The sequence below is a fragment of the Aedes aegypti genome, chromosome 2 (assembly GCF_002204515.2).
Source record: "Aedes aegypti strain LVP_AGWG chromosome 2, AaegL5.0 Primary Assembly, whole genome shotgun sequence".
Classification (NCBI taxonomy): domain Eukaryota; kingdom Metazoa; phylum Arthropoda; class Insecta; order Diptera; family Culicidae; genus Aedes; species Aedes aegypti.
Genome location: NC_035108.1, coordinates 230,016,571 through 230,037,063, shown reverse-complemented (window position 1 = coordinate 230,037,063; position 20,493 = coordinate 230,016,571). Strand labels below are relative to the sequence as shown.

Sequence of the window (20,493 nt, the reverse complement as noted above, 5' to 3'; positions counted from 1 at the left end):
TTCAGTGCTATTGTGAATAAGGATTATATTGAAATTTATAAGCCTAAAACTTCAAATCAAGCTTCAAATCAGAATGACCTCATATATATATATATATATATATATATATATATATATATATATATATATATATATATATATATATATATATATGTATATATATATATATATATATATATATATATATATATATATATATATATATATATATGTATATATATATATATATATATATATATATATATATATATATATATATATATATATATATATATATATATATATATATATATATATATATACCTAGAAGAAGATAGAAAATAAAAAACAGATTCAAATTACATTTCTGGATAAACATTTGAAAAGGGCCCAAGAGATCTTGAGCCTTTTTTTAGAAACGTTGCTGTTGAGCCCTTTTAGCCCGCCACGCAAACGAACACCACTATCAGAAAGATTGGTATTAGCTCTTCCTGTTAGTGGTATTGGTGAGCGTGATCGAGTTAAACTGGGCTCAACAGCGTCTTGCAAAGTCAATGTTTACCAATGTCGATGTTGAGGCAGGTCGGACTTCGGATATTGAGATATATCTTCACAATGCGACTACTTGGTGTGGAGTTACGAATAGGAATGAATTTTATTTTACTCGACACTTAAGAACTAAGTTTTGAGTTCAACAGAAAATAGGAAGTAGGTAGGTTAAACAAGAATGGCAGTTGTTTGGTAAACTACTCGAGGGTTGCATATGCGTGTAATTTATTGCGCGCATATGGAAGCACTTTAAGAAGGTTATGGAAACAAGGAAAAGGTTTCGTTACTGACTGCATGTTTTGGTAGGTAAAGAATTTGGATGGAGGTTTCGGGTTTTTTGTGTCACGCTGAGAAAGTGTTTAATTTATGACGGAAAATTATATTGTTTTATGATGAAGCCCAAGAAATGTTGAAACGAGATTTGTGGGAGAACTGTGCCACGACACCTCCCTCCTTAGGAAGAATGGTGTAACCATTCTAAATTTTGAGACAAACTATAGGCTTTATGCGGTCGTTTTAGCATTCTGTTATTCTTGATTTTTCAGGATTTTTGCTTAATTAATCTTGTTCGATGGACTTTCAAAATATTAGCAGTTGTTTGATGTTTTATAGTAGCATTTGATTCGTCTAGATCTATTATTATATAGGGACCATCTTGTACAATATCTAATTTTCTTCTATTTTCCAATTTTAAATACACTTTATCTCCAATGCTCAATTTTGTTGGTGTTACATCTTTATTTGCTTCTTCTGTTCTTGATAGTTTGACATTCTCTATTTTTCTTAGGATTTCATTGTGTATAAGCTGTAGTTTATATCTTATTTCATTTACGTATGAGTCGTGGTTATAAATAGGAGTGATTTGGTTTAGATTTATCTGATCAAATGTATTTACGGGCTTTACAAAAATTATTTCAAAAGGGCTGTAGTTGTGTTCCGAGTTGGGAGTAGTATTATAACTAAAGCAGTAAAAAGATAACCATTCATCCCAATTATCTTTAAGATCGTTGACAAAGATTCTCAGATATTCGTTTAAACATCTGTGATTTCTTTCCAACGCTCCCAAAGTTTGTGGGTGATAAGCTGTTGCTAGAATGCGATCGATATTAAGCAGTTTACAAACTGATTCAAAGATACCTTTGTACTCTGTACCTTGATCTGTTCGAATTGCTTTCATTGGTCCGTATATCAAAATACATCCTTCCACTACTGCTCTGGCAATCGTGTCAGCTGATTTATCTGGAACAGGTATAGCTATGACGTATGTACTCAGATCGCATTGTATAGTAACTGTGTATCTGTTTCCTTTGCTACTCATTGTGAATGGTCCAATCGTATCTATTGCAACTATGTCGAATGATTTGCATGGAGTTGAAGTTTTAATCATTTTACTTTGAACCGACGAAAAATGTTTGTTCCTTTTACAAATTTCGCAGGATTTGACATATTTAGTAACTAAATATTTCATATTTGACCAAATATATAAATTTTTCAATTTTTTGTACAATCGGTTAATACCAACATGACCTCCGATTGGTGCACTATGGTAATGTTGTAAAATAGCTTGAATTTCGTTTGGGTTGTTTATTTTCTAGGAGGATGATAAATGATAATTTTAATATTTTTCAAAACTTGATTTCCTATTGTTTTGAAATTATCGATACTTATATAATTAAATATGGTATCGCTAGTCGAAATAGCAATACACTCATTTTCGATTTTATTTTGTTTCATTAATTGTAGGGTACCCTTTTCAATCAGCTTAAATATTTCTGGCAAGTTAACTTTGTTGATTGTGAGACCTAACGCTAGAGTTAGACTCGTTTTGAAATTTTTCTCGAGAAGAATTGCCATAGTTGATTTATTTTTATTTTGATGTAATGAAAATTGCATTTTTTTTTTTGGTTTATGTATTTGTTCATTGCTAACTGCTTCATACACGTGGAATTGATCAGGCTCCGGTAATCTGCTTTGTATGTTATTGTTGACTAAACAAGGTTTGCGTTGCATTGACCTGGTCTGTACTTGTAAAATGTTAATTGACTTTAATTTATCTGATGTAATATTAATTCTAGACAATGCGTCAACCACAACGTTACTTTTACCTAGGACAAACTCTACTTTACAGTCGAATTCTTCGAGATCAATCCTCATTCGAGTCAACTTTGAAGAAGGGTTCTCCGTTCCAAAGAGGTAAACTAACGGTCGGTGATCAGTACGCACCAAAAATTTACGACCTAATAAGTAGGGTTGATAATGCATAATAGCCCAGTGCATAGCAGCTAATTCTTTCTCAATGATGTGCTTATTTGCTTCGCCTTTTGTAAACGCGCGACTGGCGAAAGAAACAGGTAGATCATTGCTTCCATGCATTTGGGACAAAACTGCACCGCAAGCGAAATCTGATGCGTCTGTAGTCAATATAAATGTTTTTTGATAATCTGGATACTGTAATATCTGTGGTGAAAGTAGCATAGTCTTTAATGTTTCAAAGGCGGACTTGCATTGTTCTGACCACACAAAAACTGTATTTTTTCTTATTAATTTGTTCAAAGGACAACAAATATTTGCAAAACCAGGAATAAATCTCCTGTAATAATTACACATGGCTACAAAACTTTGAACTTGGTCTGCGTTTTGAGGTTGTGGGTAATTTTTTATTACATCAAATTTTGAATTATCAGGCAAGATGCCTTTATCAGTGATTTTATGACCTTGAAATGTAACTTCTGCTTTGAAAAAGTTACATTTTGAAGGGTTCAGTTTCAGGTTTCTTTGCCTGAAACATTCGAAAACTTTTTTTAATTTTTTTCAGATGGTGTTCAATTGAACAACCTACGACAATAACATCGTCAATGTACAAGAATGCACACTCGGGGCTCAAGCCACTGAGTGCTATTGACATCATTCGTTGGAAACTGTTTTGGCTTATATTTAGTCCAAACGGCAATCTTTTATACTGAAAATGTCCACGTTCCTGTAACGAGAACGCGGTGAATTCTCTGGAATTTTTCTCGATCTCAATCTGGTGAAAACCTGACAGGAGATCAAGCGTCGAAAAATATTTGGCTCTGCCAAGTTGATCGAGAATATCGTCAATCCTTGGAAGAGGAAATTTATCCGCAAGCAATTTTTTGTTCAATTGACGAAAATCAACTATCAATCTCCATTTCTTTTCGGAAGTAGTTGACTTCTTGGGAACAAGTAATAATGGTGAGTTGTAACTAGACACCGAAGGTTCAATTATATCGTTTGCAATTAAATTATCTACTTGACGACAGATTTCTTCCTTGTGACACTGTGCATTCCGGTAGTTTTTAATGTATACCGGTGATTTATCTTTTAGGCTAATTTTTTGTTGATAAAAATTGTTACACGTTAATAAATCATCCTTTAAACTAAATATATCATTGTATTCGTGACATAATTGTTGTAAAGATTGTTTGGCGGATGCAGGTATATCGTTAAAATTTAGTTCTGCATTCAATTTTTCGATTCTATCTGTATTATTACAGTCAATTTTTGCTATGTAAAAATCGTTAAGATTGGAAGTTTTTAAATTAAAATTTGCAATATGCACAGGATATTCATTAGTGTTTATAATTTTAGCATAAGGTTCGGAACTATTCACAATGGCGTTGGCACAGAAAACGCCTGGTGCAAGCTCAGCGGAATTAATTATGACGTCTCCATGAACATTGAAATTGTTTATCAATCTAAATACTTCAGATCTAGCTGGTATCCACATAGACCCATTTAGATTATTGCGAATTGGGATTTCAAGTCGGATGTTATTTACGTATGCTGCTAAAATCCACGTATCGTAATTAATTTCACATCGGTATGTAGTAAGGAAATCTCTTCCCAGTATACCGTCAGTTGGTATCGGGAAATCGTCTTCTATCAGATGAAACAGGCTATTCATAGCTGTATTTTGTATATAAGAAAAACAATTGATTGTTCCTCTGCATGTAGCTTCACCGGGTGTTATTCCGCGTAAAACGCAAGTATTATTTTGATTAATTGATACTGGACGTGAGATACATCGTGTTTTCAGTAATGAAATGTCTGCTCCTGAATCTACCAGGAACGAACAGTTTTTATTAAATACGCTAATTGGCACATTAATGAAATTGGAGGCAGCTACATTAATTGTGTATACTGCCCTACTGTATTAGTGTTTGCGAAATGCTGACCTTGGCTTTGCACGCCCGGGGGCGGATTGGGAAAAACGTTTTGCGTTGGTGAGCTCGATTGATTGTCAGCAAAATATATTCTGTTCAATTGTCGCGGACAACCGCGTGCATGACCACGGTTGTCTGTTCGATAACGGTAGTTGTTGTTATTTGAGAACGGTCTACTTTGATTGTTATTAAAACGTATTGAGGGATTCCACGGAGGCATGCAAGTCGATTCTGATCGACCATTTCAAAAATATCTGAAACTTTGCACAGTTTTTCAGTTCCATCTAAATCGTCATTTTCCGATATCAAATCTTCAAGTTGAGTCACGACTAACTTTTCAAAAGGGTGTATGTGAAAATGGTTCAAAAATATTCAAAAAGCTGCACAGCAAAAACGGTTCGTTCGATTGTTAGACAACTAAAGAAACAAAGTTAGACAACTAAATAAAGATTCCAAAAAAAAATACACACAGTAAAAAAAATTTTTTTTTGCATTAAAAAACATCATTTTTGTCACAAAAACTCAAATATCTCAAAACCCTATCGGAATACCAACGTAATTTTTTGAGGGAAAACGGTCCATTATATTAGCTATCTACCATAAAAATTGGTGATGGTAAGCCAATAAACAAAAAAGTTATGACATTTCAATTTCACAAATTTGACACTTAGTGAAATTTTTTTTTTTTCATTGTTAATTTTTTTTAGGACCGCAGTTTGTTGCTGAATTTTTTGTTAAGGGTACCACATGAGGTTAACAAGTTGTTTTCATGATATTTTATTTAATTATTCATAACTATTATAGCATCTATTAGAAAGTTAGACGCGATCCAGTGTTGTGATCTAAAGTCTTGATAGTGTCATATTTTTTATTGTACGTAACTGAAGAAAAATTCTCTCAATAGTGTTGAAACCTTTTGATAAAAGAAACCTATAAGAAATCTAATATTGAAGACAAAAGCTACAAAAAAAGTTTTCTATACAGGTATACGACTAGTTTACCTGCAAAAAGTTTACCTCGTAGAGAACAAGGCGGGTATATACCCAGGTGATCTAGTATACGTAAAGCAGGTCGGTTTTCTCGGCGCTGGTTTTCTCCACAAAGTTAAAATCTGATTACACCTGGGTATAGACCCGCCTTGGTAGAGAATAGACTTTGTTAATCATATTTGGGAGAAAGCGAGTAACTTCAACAACATCAAAAACATGATAGGTACATACCATGAACATACTCACGAAAAAGCTAAAAATATACTACCACTATGGTTATAAAAGATTTAATTGTAAAATTTTTCTTCAGTCAAGCAAACGACACCAAACTAGTCAGTAAAAACTTAAAAGTGATTTTGTTTATTAAAATCTAACGAGCAACATGAGTAGTCGCTTTCTCAACTGTTGCAGGCCGTTTGCAGAAAAAAAAGTGTTCGAAAGAGCTACGAAATCTCACCGAAAGCACCATAGATAAACTGAAAGCGGCTGGTTACGCTCCAATGTCTACATTGAATACAAATTTACGCATTTGTACGTCCTGCCGTTTAAACGTTGACAAACGGGCAATCTGTACATCATCGGTGGATCAGGTTGCAGGAAGTTCGAAAACAACAACAACTGAGGAATTACTAGATGCACCGACAACAACTGAGGAGTTACCAGAAGTACCAAGTGCAGATAGTCTTGCCACGGTACCATCAGCGACATCTGTTTCAACAAATCAATCAGAAGATGAGTGCATCCAGAAGGTCAACATCGAACGCTTCAACGAAGGGATAGCTGGAATAAAAGTGACTCCGATTAAATGGACGAAGATGGGTTACGTCAATTATCCCGAGAAAAAATACCGTGAAATCAACGAAGCTGTACGAAGAAACCTCTTCAGATTAGGACCTGAGGATGTGGAAAATACAGACTACGATGAGGTAATTATGAATATGAAGGAAAGGTTCTCGAATCTAGCCACGACAAGGAAAGAAAAATTATTGATTTTGTCGATGCTGCCAAGCTCGTGGTCTATTCAAGACGCCATTGATGAGTTCAAAACCAATAGAAATACAGCAAAAGAGGCAAAACAATTCAAAAATAACTGTCTTGCAACCAAAAATGCTAGGTCGAGTACTTCATTAACAGATGAGACAAAAGAAAAAATAATTCAATATTTTGAAGACGATGAAGTAAGTAGAGCTATTCCTGGCCAAAAAGATTATGTATCTGTAAAAAAAGATGGAAAGCGTCAAGCAATCCAAAAACGATTAATGATGACTACTTTGAAAGAAGCGTATACACGCTTCAAGGAAATTAACGAAAATATTAAGGTAGGTTTTTCCTCATTTGCAAGCCTTCGTCCAAGGCAATGCAAGCTTCTATCCAATTCAGGAACACATAATGTTTGTGTGTGCACAACACACGAAAATATTAACCTAATCTTACATAGTTTGAAAAGAATCAATTTATCAAAGGATATTAAAATGTTAACTGGTAGTCTTTTGTGTGAAAATACAACATCAAATTGCTATCTACGATCTTGTTCGGATTGTCCAGATTCTTCATCATTGGAAAATACTTTATTCGCTGAGTTTGAAGAAAATTATATTGATCAGTTATCATTTGAGCAATGGGTGACCACGGATAGGTGTGACCTAGAAACTATTGTAAAACCTGTAGATGAGTTTGTGTCATTTTTTTGCTTGAAATTAGAAAGTTTAATTCCTCACGACTTTATTAAAACAGAGCAATCCCGCTTTTTAAAAAATACGAAAAATACATTACAAGATGGTGAATTTTTAGTCATTTGTGATTTTTCTGAAAACTATAGCTTTGTATTGCAAGATGAAGTGCAGTCCCATCACTGGAACGTACAACAAGCTACAATTCATCCATTCGTTATTTATTTCAATGGAAGTACGCAAATTGAACATTTTAGTTTTATTGTAATTTCCGAAGATTTAAGACACGACTCAGTATCTGTAAATTTGTTCATTGCCAAAATGATTAACTTTTTACGCGTTGATAAGGATAAAGAAATCAGAAAGATATATTTCATGTCTGATGGAGCAGCATCGCAGTACAAAAACCGTAAGAATTTTTCGAGCCTATGTCAATTTAAATCAAAGTACGGAATTGATGCAGAATGGCATTTCTTTGCTACGTCACATGGCAAAGGTCCTTGTGATGCTATTGGAGGAACCATAAAGCGCATGGCCACAAGAGCAAGTTTAGCCAAAGAACGTGAGCATCCAATTAAAACTGCAAAAGAACTATTTGATTGGGTGAATCGCAGAAAAGAAGAAGATTTAACATTTTGTTTACTACTACTGAAGAGTACGAATTAACGGCATCAGAGCTCAGCGAGCAATATAATAACGCGAAAACGATCCAAGGAACCCAAAAATTTCACTGTTTCATTCCATTGTCAGAAAATAAAATTAAAGCAAAACTATACTCGAACTGTACTGATAATGATGCAAAAGTGTTCGATATTGTAAAAAAAATTGAATAACAATAAATAAATAAATAAGTATTAATAAAATGTTTTCATGATCTCATAACGCATACCCAAATCCAAAACTTTTAAAGTTTATATTGTGTATTTCTTTCACTACTGGACTGCGAAGTGCGGCTTCATAAGTGCGAAAATGCGAATAAAAGTGCGAGATTGCATTGAATCATGTTGGTGTCTTCAAAGCACTTATTCTTTGGACTGCGATGAATAACCCCGCTGAAGACACCGACTCGATTTGATTCAATCGCGCACTTTTATTAGCGTTCCCGCACTTGTAAAAATTTCTGCGATAGTCCAGTGGTGAAAGAAATGCGCAATATATAACATTTATAAAGTCATCGATCATACTCTAAAAAACAATATCCTGGTAAAAATAAATTTTATTTTCGTGTAATCTGTTAATTCATTTTAATTTATACATATATACATATACATATAATATTTATACATATACATAATATTTATACATATAATATACATAATACTAATGAATACATGAAAACGACTTGTTTAATTCACGCAAGGCCCTTAACAATAAAATCAGCAACAAACTGCGGTTCCCGTAATAATTTACACCGAAAAAAAAATTTTTTTTTCTACTAAATGTGAATATTGTGACATGTTTGAAATGTCATAACTTTTTTGTTTATTGGTTTACCATCACCAAATTTTTATGGTAGATAGCTAATATAATGGACCGTTTTCCCTCAAAAAATTACGTTGGTATTCCGATAGGGTTTTGAGATATTTGAGTTTTTGTGTCAAAAATTATGTTTTTTAATGCAAAAAAAAATTTTTTTTTACCGTGTGTATTTTTTTTTTTTGGAATCTTTATTTAGTTGTCTAACTTTGTTTCTTTAGTTGTCTAACAATCGAACGAACCGTTTTTGCTGTGCAGCTTTTTGAATATTTTTGAACCATTTTCACATACACCCTTTTGAAAAGTTAGTCGTGACTCAACTTGAAGATTTGATATCGGAAAATGACGATTTAGATGGAACTGGAAAACTGTGCAAAGTTTCAGCTCAATAGAAAAAAATGAATTAAAAAATTTACCAAATTTTGGTGCTGTTGCTTGGAATCACTCTATTGGGTATGATCCGTAACGCTGGTTACTTTGATAGGAACCACTAGGAGCAACATTATGGTTCCCTCGGTTCTGAGTTTGTCGTTTTCGCATGATTCTTTTTGAATTTACGTGGAATACACGATTCATGCTGTTACTGGACTCGACACTATCCGGTAACTCATTTACTTTCTGGATTGCCTCTTCGATTGTCGAAAATGTTCCTGTCTCGTTAGATGTACTGTTAATCAAAGTTTCCAAACCTGCTTTGGTGGCTAACTTTTTAGCGGTCGCGTGAGGAACATTCTCTCTCACGTAAATATTGGTAAGCTTATTGCAAAGAATTTCCACTTCTTGACAATATTGTTGTTTTGGCAATCCGCGTTTGACCGATTTAATTTTTGCCAATATCTGTTCTGCAGTAGTTTTACTTCCACAGACAGATTTGATGAGATCAATCTTCGCATCAATAGTAGTCTCTTGGATATTGTTAGGTAATGCATCTCGGGCTTTACCTGAAATTCTCGTTAAAAGGAATAGCTTTAACGTTTCGTGTTGTGCTTGGGTATACACCTTTTTCAAAAATTTTACACCGTCAATGAAAGCGGAAAGTTTTTCGGCATCGCCGTCGAATGGCATCTAGACCGATGCAGCTAGCTTGTCATTAAAAGGATTTTCGGTGGCCATTTCTACTTGTTTTAAATTATTAATTTTGGTTACTTTCCTAACTCGGACACTTTCTTTAATATATTCTATTGCGTTTCTTGATTGCCTAGTAAAAGTAAAAAATTCTTTATCTGGAATTTCGTCTTGGTTTTCTAAAAGAAGCTCATCTATTTCAGCGAATAAATTAATAGCCTTATTAAAATGTGTGTCAAGAGTATTACTAGAAATATTTTGATTTATAGATTTTCTAAAATGCTGTTCTATTTTTAGTAGAATTCCTACTTTTTCGATAATGACCCTTTTCGGCATAACATTAGGAGATTCATAAAGATTTGTTCTACTTATCGTTTACTGCCAGTGTCCATCGCCACCTGTTGTTTCGCTGCATGTGCTGGTTCTGGAAGAGCGGCGGTTTCAGCTGATGTCACGCATAAGTCTGCTCTTGGCCAATGCTACCTTTCCGATGCTTCTCGAGTGGTTTCACACACACGCATTGCACTATGTTCAGGTTCTGGTTGTGTAAATGTTCAACATCGTAAGAGGAGAATGTCACTAAATTCTTCTTTTAGGCATACCCACAGCAGGTATACCACTATTAACGATGTTAGCAAAATTGCTACGCTTAACCAGGTCTTCATCTTTTCACTCATTTCGTCTTATGATGTCAGTTCACTTAAATCGTTCTTCTTCACTCTTCACTAATTTGACTCCCTCTATGTTTAGCGTCTAAATGTTCGCGTACTTTTGTCCACTGTCTGTTCTTATTCTTCGATTAATGCGCGGGTGCCGTAGATGTGGTGACGTTATTTAGGCTTATTGCCCGATCAACGACCCTTTGATTTTTGATTCGCTCGTACTTGACGATGAGTCGAACACTAGGAACAAGGCGGCTACACATATCACCGTTAGTAAAATGTATGCGATTAATTCTACCGATTTGGCGGTTTTTTCACTTTGCACTTTTTCTTTTACGTTGCTGGCGTTGATGATACTCACGATCTGTTCGTGAGTCACCTGTTTCGGGGTTGACGATTCGTTTCCCATAGCTTAAACTGCACTTTGACGGTTATTATTTTTGGACGACGTTTGCACTTCTGTCGCATGGATTTTATACGAAGGCGCACTTTAACACTCGTCACGGTCAGCCATGAGGCAGGTCGGACTTCGGATATTGAGATATATCTTCACAATGCGACTACTTGGTGTGGAGTTACGAAATAGGAATGAATTTTATTTTACTTGACACTTAAGAACTAAGTTTTGAGTTCAACAGAAAATAGGAAGTAGGTAGGTTAAACAAGAATGGCAGTTGTTTGGTAAACTACTCGAGTCTTGCATATGCGTGTAATTTATTGCGCGCATATGGAAGCACTTTAAGAAGGTTATGGAAACAAGGAAAAGGTTTCGTTACTGACTGCATGTTTTGGTAGGTAAAGAATTTGGATGGAGGTTTCGGGTTTTTTGTGTCACGCTGAGAAAGTGTTTAATTTATGACGGAAAATTATATTGTTTTATGATGAAGCCCAAGAAATGTTGAAACGAGATTTGTGGGAGAACTGTGCCACGACAATGTGCCCTTTTGAAATGTTTGTCCAGATTTTCAATCGGAAGGATTTTGACGCGCTCGAACTGACAATCCGGATAAAAAATACAATAGACCATTTCCGTCAGATCTTACCCCCTATTTTTATATTTTTCTTCGAAAGTAGATTATTTTTAATGTTTATTGACGCTTTTGGAACTGATTTATATGAACTCCTTGTTTTATTACAATATTTTGAAAACTTGGATATTCACCACTTTTTATGTAGAAACTGTCGTGCGGCACAGTTGTTTCAACCCTGTGGGTATACAAAGTGGAGATTTTTCCACAAATTCCGATCCCACCCCTGCGATGAGTGTTTGTAGACGTGGATGCGTTAGTTAGTTTTCTCTTTTATTCTTCCGCTATGCTTATGCTGCGCAAATAGTGACGTCACTATTCGCTCTGCATAAGCACAGTGAAAGAATAAGAGAGAAATAGTGACACGCATCCATTATCTTCGACACCTGAATCAATCCAGAACATTGCGAAGAAATCTGTGGCAAGCTCAGAAGTATTTATGTGGCCAAACGGTCGCCGGAACTATAAGGCCACATCCTCGTTTATTTACTGGGACCATAAGCGCTTCCCCATTTAATTTAATCCTCTAATAAATCTCCCGGAAGAAATGTCACTTTTCGCAGTTCTACCAATCTGATGGTCCTCCGTCACCACGAAATTCTTCACGACCACAACAAAAATCCTCTTCATCTCCCCACCCACAGCCACTGCGGGGCTCCGCGATAGTTTACAAAAAATGTTCTGCTCTCATCCGGGCTGTGACCGGCAGCAAAATTGTGGTAGGGACGAAGATTTCTCCACCCGACATTTTGTTCTGGTCACACCCATGGAAACTGGGGGAATCCAAACCAAATGATGGATGTGCCAATCGAGGATCTCTTACTGTCGGCCAGATTTCCAGTTGAGATAAAGCAGCTTCAAAAACAGTATACTGCTATGCCGTGCAATCCTCATCACCATCGACCATAAAACCGGAAGAGAGCTGGACTCCTTTTATAAATATCCAAGGAGCATCACAGCAGCCCAGGCGAAAGAGATGGTGGTTGCGAAATGTTTCGTCGTGATCTTTCCCTTTCACTATCATCAAAGCAAAACGGCATCCAAAAATATTAATAAAGTTTAGGCTGCACAGGTATCAGGTATCAGAAGGCCGGCTCCAAAGGCACGTTCCCCACCAGTTGGGAGATTTGTGCCATCGCCATATTTGAGCCTATTTCATCATCTACCCGATGGGAGAGGAGAGGGAAGGGAAAGATGGGAGGAAATAGGAATGGGGTCCCTTGAAGAGGGAAAATCGCATAAGCGAAATGAGAGCATATAGCTCCATACCACAATGGGTTCGAACAGCGCCCTAAAAAGGGCACTGCAAAACGCCATGAGCGTAAAGAGAGCCTATAGCTCATTACCACAGCGGGTTAAGAATAACAGAATGTCCTGAAGATTCAGGCTTCTGAATTCAGTTTTACTTAATAAGTGTTTACCAAATAATTGGAATCGCATTTGCGCAAAAACTGGACAGTTACATATCAGGTGATACGAAGTTCCATAATCGGAGTCACAACTACCACATACAAACGAGTCAGCACGCTGAATATTTGCCATGTGATAGTTGAGTCGGCAGTGGCCTGTCAACGCTCTGACCAAGAGACGGCAATTCTGCTTTGACAGATTTGTTAAATACTTCGCCACCTTTGGAGATGGCTCAGTAATGTACAATTTTGTTTGACGACATGACTCCAAACTATTCCAATATTGCTTGTGCTGAGTTGCCGCCCAAGAGTTTATCTGAAGCTTCACCCAGCACTTCGAAATTGGAATCGCCGGCTCAGGGCCAATGAAGTCATGCGATGCTCCATCGCGAGCTAGCTCATCAGCCAATTCATTTCCAGCGATGGAAGAATGGCCAGGTACCCATACAAGGTTTACAGAATAGACAATTTCCGTCAGACCTTACCCCCTATTTTTATATTTTTCTTCGAAAGACGATTATTTTTAATGATTATTGACGCTTTCAGATCTAATTTATATGCACTCCTGATTTTATTGTAAAGTTTTGAAAATTCGAGAATTTATCACATTTTGAGTAGTGCGGCACAGTTGTTTCAACCCTGTGGGTAAACAAAGTGGAGATTTTCCCACAACTTTCAAAACCCCTGCGCTGAGTGTTTGTAGATATGACGAAATGTCAATGTCAAATCAAGCACACGAGACGACACGACAAAATGGAGAAATCTGAGGTCCGATGGGCAAGCTTCGTTGTAAATGAAGCCCATCCTTTACTATTGTACTTATAACAAAAACTTTTACCAGAAGACGACTGCTAATAGACCGTTTTAAGCTTAGCAAGTGATGGAATTCTCCTTGGAAGCATTTCTGCAACGCTGCGGAACGTTTTCTACAATAGGGGCATATTGGCCGGTTTGTTTTGAAACGTCAAGAATTGGACCGTTTGCAGATAACGTCTTGTACTCGCTTTAGAAGCTACCTGGCAAGAGAAAGTTGCATGCAAAGCATGATTAACTAAGTAAATAACACTTTGACACCAAAAACTGTATAAGTAATGGATTTGCCACTGCGATAGAGCAGTTTTTCCTTAGGGGGCCTATACCTGTTTACCCTACCGTTTGATATCTGCTGCTTATGTCGTCAAGCTGTTCCGGAACCATATGACCAATGGATTATACATACTTCCCCATTTTACCATTCTCGTAGGTCTCCCCGAAAAATCTGCAAACGGTCCAATTCTTGACGTTTCAAAACAAACCGGCTAATATGCCCCTCTTGTAGAAAACGTTCCGCAGCGTTGCAGAAATGCTTCCAAGGAGAATTCCATCACTTGCTAAGCTTAAAACGGTCTATTAGCAGTCGTCTTCCGGTAAAAGTTTTTGTTATACGTACAATAGTAAAGGATGGGCTTCATTTACAACGAAGCTTGCCCATCGGACCTCAGATTTCTCTCAGATTTCTCCATTTTGTCGTGTCGTCTCGTGTGCTTGATTTGACATTGACATTTCGTCATATCTACAAACACTCAGCGCAGGGGTTTTGAAAGTTGTGGGAAAATCTCCACTTTGTTTACCCACAGGGTTGAAACAACTGTGCCGCACTACTCAAAATATGGTAAATTCTCGAATTTTCAAAAATTTACAATAAAATCAGGAGTGCATATAAATTAGATCTGAAAGCGTCAATAATCATTAAAAATAATCGTCTTTCGAAGAAAAATATAAAAATAGGGGGTAAGGTCTGACGGAAATGGTCTATTGACTGAATTCAGTTCCTCAATTTGAGTTCGACATGCGATAACAAGCTTCGACCTTGAGTTGGCCGAAGCGAGAGCTTTTATAGCAGCCTGACTATCTGAACAGAAGTATATGACTTTACCCATTACGCGCTGTTGAAGTGCTGATTGCACTCCACACATAAGAGCAAATATTTCCGCCTGAAAAACGGTGCAGTTTCTACCAAGTGAGTAAAACTGATTCAGCCTTAGCTCACGAGAGTATACTCCTGCACCAGCTCTACCTTCAAGAAGGGAGCCATCAGTGTAACATACTATATTGTTTGATATACTTCTTTCCAAATAGCCAGACGTCCACTCTTCCCGTGAAGGGAATTGTGTGGTAAATGTCCTGTAAGGAAAATGACAAGCAATTGTGAGATCACTTGGAGCAAGGACAATTTTGTCCCAATTCACCAAAAGTGGAAACAACGAAGTGTGTGTAGATCTACGATTCACTGGATTTTTCTCCAGTAGATCCAGTACCCATAAACGGTAAGAGCAAGAAAGTGCTTCTTGTTTAAGATGTATGTGTAGTGGCACAACGTCGAAAAGGGCCTCGAGCGCTGCTGTGGGAGTTGTAGAGAACGCACCAGACATCGCCATCAAGCACATCCTTTGGAGATGGCCCAATTTTGATTGGGTTGTTCTCACTTCGCCCTTTTGCCACCACACAAGACATCCATATGCCAATATTGGTCGAACAACTGTTGTGTAAATCCATTTGATATATTTGGGTTTGAGGCCCCAAGTTTTACCAAAGGTTCGCCGGCATTGACCGAAGGCCATGCAAGCTTTTTTGACTCTGAAATCAATGTGAGGTGTCCATGAAAGTTTGGAATCTAGAATGACTCCGACATACTTTACTTGATCAGTCACATTAATCTCAGTGCCAAAAAGACGTAAAGGTCGAATTCCATCGCGGTTTCGTCTTTCCGTAAAAAGAACAATAGATGTTTTATTCGGGTTAACCGAAAGGCCATATTGGCGACACCAACTCTCGACTACCTGAAGAGCACTTTGCATCAGGTCGAATAGGGTGCTTATGCACATACCAACTATCAGAGCTAGATAGTCGTCAGCAAATCCATAAGTTGGAAAACCGTAATTATTGAGTTGCCTCAATAGCGTATCTGCTACGAGATTCCACAAAAGTGGTGACAAGACTCCCCCTTGGGGGCATCCGCAAACACTCAATTTTCGAATCGCTGCTTGACGCAATGTCGAGAAGAGATGTCGGTTTCTGAGCATTTGATGAATCCAATTGGTAATCATTGTAGGTAGCCCATGGTTTCGTGCGGCTTCCAATATGGCATCGAAAGACACGTTATCAAAAGCACCCTCAATATCCAAGAAAACACCCAAGCAGGATTGCTTCTGAGCGAATGCTTTCTCGATATCGTATACAACTTTGTGTAAAAGAGTCACAGTGGACTTTCCAGATTGGTAAGCATGTTGATTCACATGAAGAGGCATGTTTGCCAAATAAACATCACGGATGTGATGATCGATAATGCGTTCCAGACATTTCAGAAGAAAAGAGGTCAGACTGATTGGTCTAAAACTCTTCGCTTCTTTATACGACGCACGTCCTCCTTTCGGGATAAACTTTACAGTAATATCACGCCAGGATCTGGGAATGTACCCGGTAGCAAAACTGCTTACAAGTAGCTTTTTCAAAACATGTTTGATAAACTCAAATCCCTTTTGGAGCAGAACAGGATAAATCCCATCTGCTCCTGGAGATTTGAAAGGAGCAAAACTATTAAGTGCCCATTGAATCGATTCAGTAGTTACGATACTGCGAGCCGAGGCCAGAGACTCGTAACTACATGAAAAGAAATTTGGTTCATCCGTAGATGCTATGTCCACACATCCGGGGAAGTGTGTATTGAATAAACATTCTAAAACTTCTTCATCGGAAGAAGTAAAGTCACCATTAGGTAAGCGAATTTCGTTCACTTGGAAATCCTTAGATTTTGCAAGGATTTTGTTCAGCCGACTGACTTCACTCAAACTGGAAACATTTGTACAAAGGTTTTTCCAGCCGAATCGTTCAGCAGAACGAAGAGCCTTCTTGTAAGCCTTGCGAGCCGACTTGAACGACTCTGATCCAGCTGAACGGCGTCTGTTCCAACTCTTTCTACATTGTTTCCTGAGTCTAGTCAGATCGGAATTCCACCATGGGGTCCCTCTTGTAGTCTTTACAGACCGCAGAGGACATGCTTCTTCAAAAGCTTCCATAATGTAGGATGTTGTAGTATCAACGGCATCATCCAGATCACTTGGATTTTCAATGGACGGAGAATATCCATGAAATTTGGTCGCAACCAATTCAATATAGAGTTCCCAGTTTGTAGACCGGGGATTCCTAAAACGCAAAGTCTGCGCAGTTACATTTGAATGTTCAAAGAAGATGTAGCGATGATCAGATAATGATTCCTCATCTGATACATGCCAATTCGTCAACTCGTGACTGATTCTATTCGAGCAGAGCGTTATGTCTAACACTTCTTCTCTATTAGAAACCATGAAGGTTGGGCGATTGCCTATGTTAAGTAATCCAAGGTCTGTACTACTTAAGTATTCCATCAGACTGGAGCCTCTCAAATTGATATCTGAGCTGCCCCAGATGATGTGATGAGCATTAGCATCACTGCCCACAATCAGCGGAAGGCCTTTTGTTACGCAGTGTACGACAACTCGTTTGAAGTCATCCGTTGGGGATGGTTCATCATGTGGTAAATATACCGAACAATAGACGTATTTCCTGTTTAGGTCACCAACAGAAACATCGATTGTGACAGCACATACATCTCTGGTAGTTAACTCAGAAATGAGTGTAGCAACGATTGCTTTATTAACGAGCACGCATGCGCGGGGCATGGAGCGCGAGTTTGCCATTTCAAGTTTGCTGAAAGTAGCAAAAACTGGGTCCACAAGGTTACCTAGATAGAAGTTCCCTCTACGAAAGTAGGGTTCTTGAACTAGCGCCACTTGGGCTGCACCATTTTGCATGAGTCTGCAAAGATTGATCGTTGCTGTTCTTTTATGCTGAAGATTGATCTGAGCTAACCTAACCGTAGCCACTACCCAAACTAGGCAGGATTAAGCTTTTTACAATCTCAGCACGAAAAAGACCAGCAACGAAAAAACCAGATCGGTATCTATTTAAAGTCGCCAAAGGCGAAAGAGCACAGAATACACTGTGTAAAACGCATAATGCGAATCCATATAGGTGATAATTTAAATTAAATGTCAACATATTCATAATCCCACCCTTATTAAGCCTCAGGATAGAGACTGAAGAAGGGCAGCCGATTATCTCGGAGAAACACAAGGTCACCTGCACCATTGCTCCGGGTAGCACAGGAAGGACTCAATACTGTGGAGGGCGCCCTGGTACCCCACAGGCTCCGTTAGCGGTTAGGTTTTATTTAGACCCCCCTAACCATTCATTCCTAGGCACGGTACGCATCACACCATAAATTAGGGGTCACCTGTGAGGTGGACTTTTACCACCGGAACAGGCAGTCCGTAGTGTTAATTCTTAGCCAGTTGAAAAAACCGCTACCGACACTACGCGGCTATCTAGGCTGCTTGGAAAAGGAGGTTAATATTGATGATTAACTCCTGACGTGCCCAAGCAAGCCCATAAACGGCATCCAAAAATATTAATAAAGTTTAGGCTGCACAGGAACAGCTTCTCATATTCTTTCCTCTTGGTGAAGCTGCTGCTTGTGATCAGATGATGACAAAAAGCCATATTATGAGCAAATAGAACAGCGCAATGATAATGGATGAAAACATAAACAAAGGTAGATCGTTGCACGCCTGACATAACCTCGAATCTCCATATAAAAAATGTCAACATTTCCCGCAGTGAATGTCAACTCCATATAAACAAATCGAAACATTTTCAGCAGGAACATCAAGACCAAGACAGTCAATTGAGGTTAATGGAAGAGGGACAGAGACGGAGAATTTTCCGCAACGTCTTCTTGAGCACTTCTATCTGTCATGATTGATCCGAACCAACCGAACCAGCAGATCAAATGTTTACCACGATGTGGAGAAAAAATCATAGGGAAAAATGGGGTCGGATAAAAATCGGAGAGAAATAAATTGTAAGGGACCAAGGGGTAAACTAACGTGCCGCCAGTTTTTCGTTGTTTTCCAATACTTAAAGGCTTAAAAACATATCGGTTCCTTAGGAAAGTTTGTTCAGTAAATTGACAGAAAGCAAAAAGGCAAATAAAAAAAATTCACGGAAATGGTCTATTCAAAAACAATATAACGTATTGTAACAGTACCATCCAATAATACAATACAGTATATTGTATAATGACAATACATTTACAGTACAATATATTGTTTTGAACAGTTCACTGTATGGTATATGAGATTTTCCAATATAATGCATAGGTTGTTAAGTATCGTAAAAATACAAATATAGATATTTTCTCATACATAAATTTTGAAAATACAATACGATATATTGTCTTGAATAGCTATTTGTGTATTGTTGTACAATACAAAAACAATTCAACGAACTGTATTTCTAGAAAGATTCGCGAATTAGGCGAAACTGACAAAATGTAGACAATTCAAGAAAATATGGCGTTGAAATTGTAGCTCGATTGTCTATTCACTGCAGTTAAACTTTTTCCCCTATCGATAATTAAACTATTCAAAAAACGCAAATTAGTAGAAGACGAAACTTCACCTCATTCAAAACCACTCACTGTATTGATTACGCCTGTGTTTTTGTTTATCAAAGTGATGGGCGCATCTGAAATCGAAATCAAAACACGGCGAGAGTAAACGGCGACACTGCAAACAAAAAATAAACAAGGCGTACATGGTGGGCTTACTTGGAACCAGAGTGTAAACACGGCGCAAAAGTAATAGGCGACACTGAAAATAATATCGATTACAGGCTCATAACATTGGGCGATACTGGCATTCTCGAGTACGTTTTAGGCGAAACCTTATAATATTTTTTTTTAGTACGCAATAGCTAGAGAAATTGAAGGAGATGTGTGTGGTATTCATGAGGATTTTAAAACTAGGTTTATGAAATGTGTATTAAAGTGAAAAGGTTAAAGTTTGACTATATTTTCTCCAATTGGGATTAAAAATTGCACATGAGAATTTCATTGGTTATTTTCTCATTGTTATTGATTTGTCAGATAGGCCCTTATCGCGAATCCCTCTCGATTTCAATTCATGGTGAAAAGTATAGAATTTGTATTTTGTATGGAGTGCCCCCCAAATTATCGTATATCTGTGCCAACAGTAGCAAAAGCATTTTGACTCCTATGGAAGTAAAAATATTTATCATGGTTGCATTCGTTATCACAGCTAATGTCAAGTGACTTCTACAAAACTACTTATATTTACTTTTTGAATATTTTTCACCCAACATTTCTTGCTTTCTGAACTTGTTTTGTTTACTTCTTTCAGTCAAGCTATATAGAAAAAAAAACAGCAGTTGTTTTACGTGAAAATAGAAATTTGACCAAAATTGTAAGGTATAAAACTTATAAAAATCAATACAGTGTTCTGTTACAATATTTTATATTGTTTTTGAATTTTACAATCAGAAACACGGCTATGACTATTTTCTATCGGCCTCTCTTTCATTCTGCAGGGAATTTTATTCCTGTTT

At 37.3% G+C, this 20,493-nt stretch overlaps 1 protein-coding gene across 6 annotated transcripts in view; it reads right to left on the bottom strand.

The window, feature by feature from the left end:
• The window catches only part of LOC5569990 (inactivation-no-after-potential D protein), a 298,943-nt gene that overhangs the window by 132,824 nt on the left and 145,626 nt on the right, over positions 1-20,493 (bottom strand). The window lies entirely within an intron of this gene.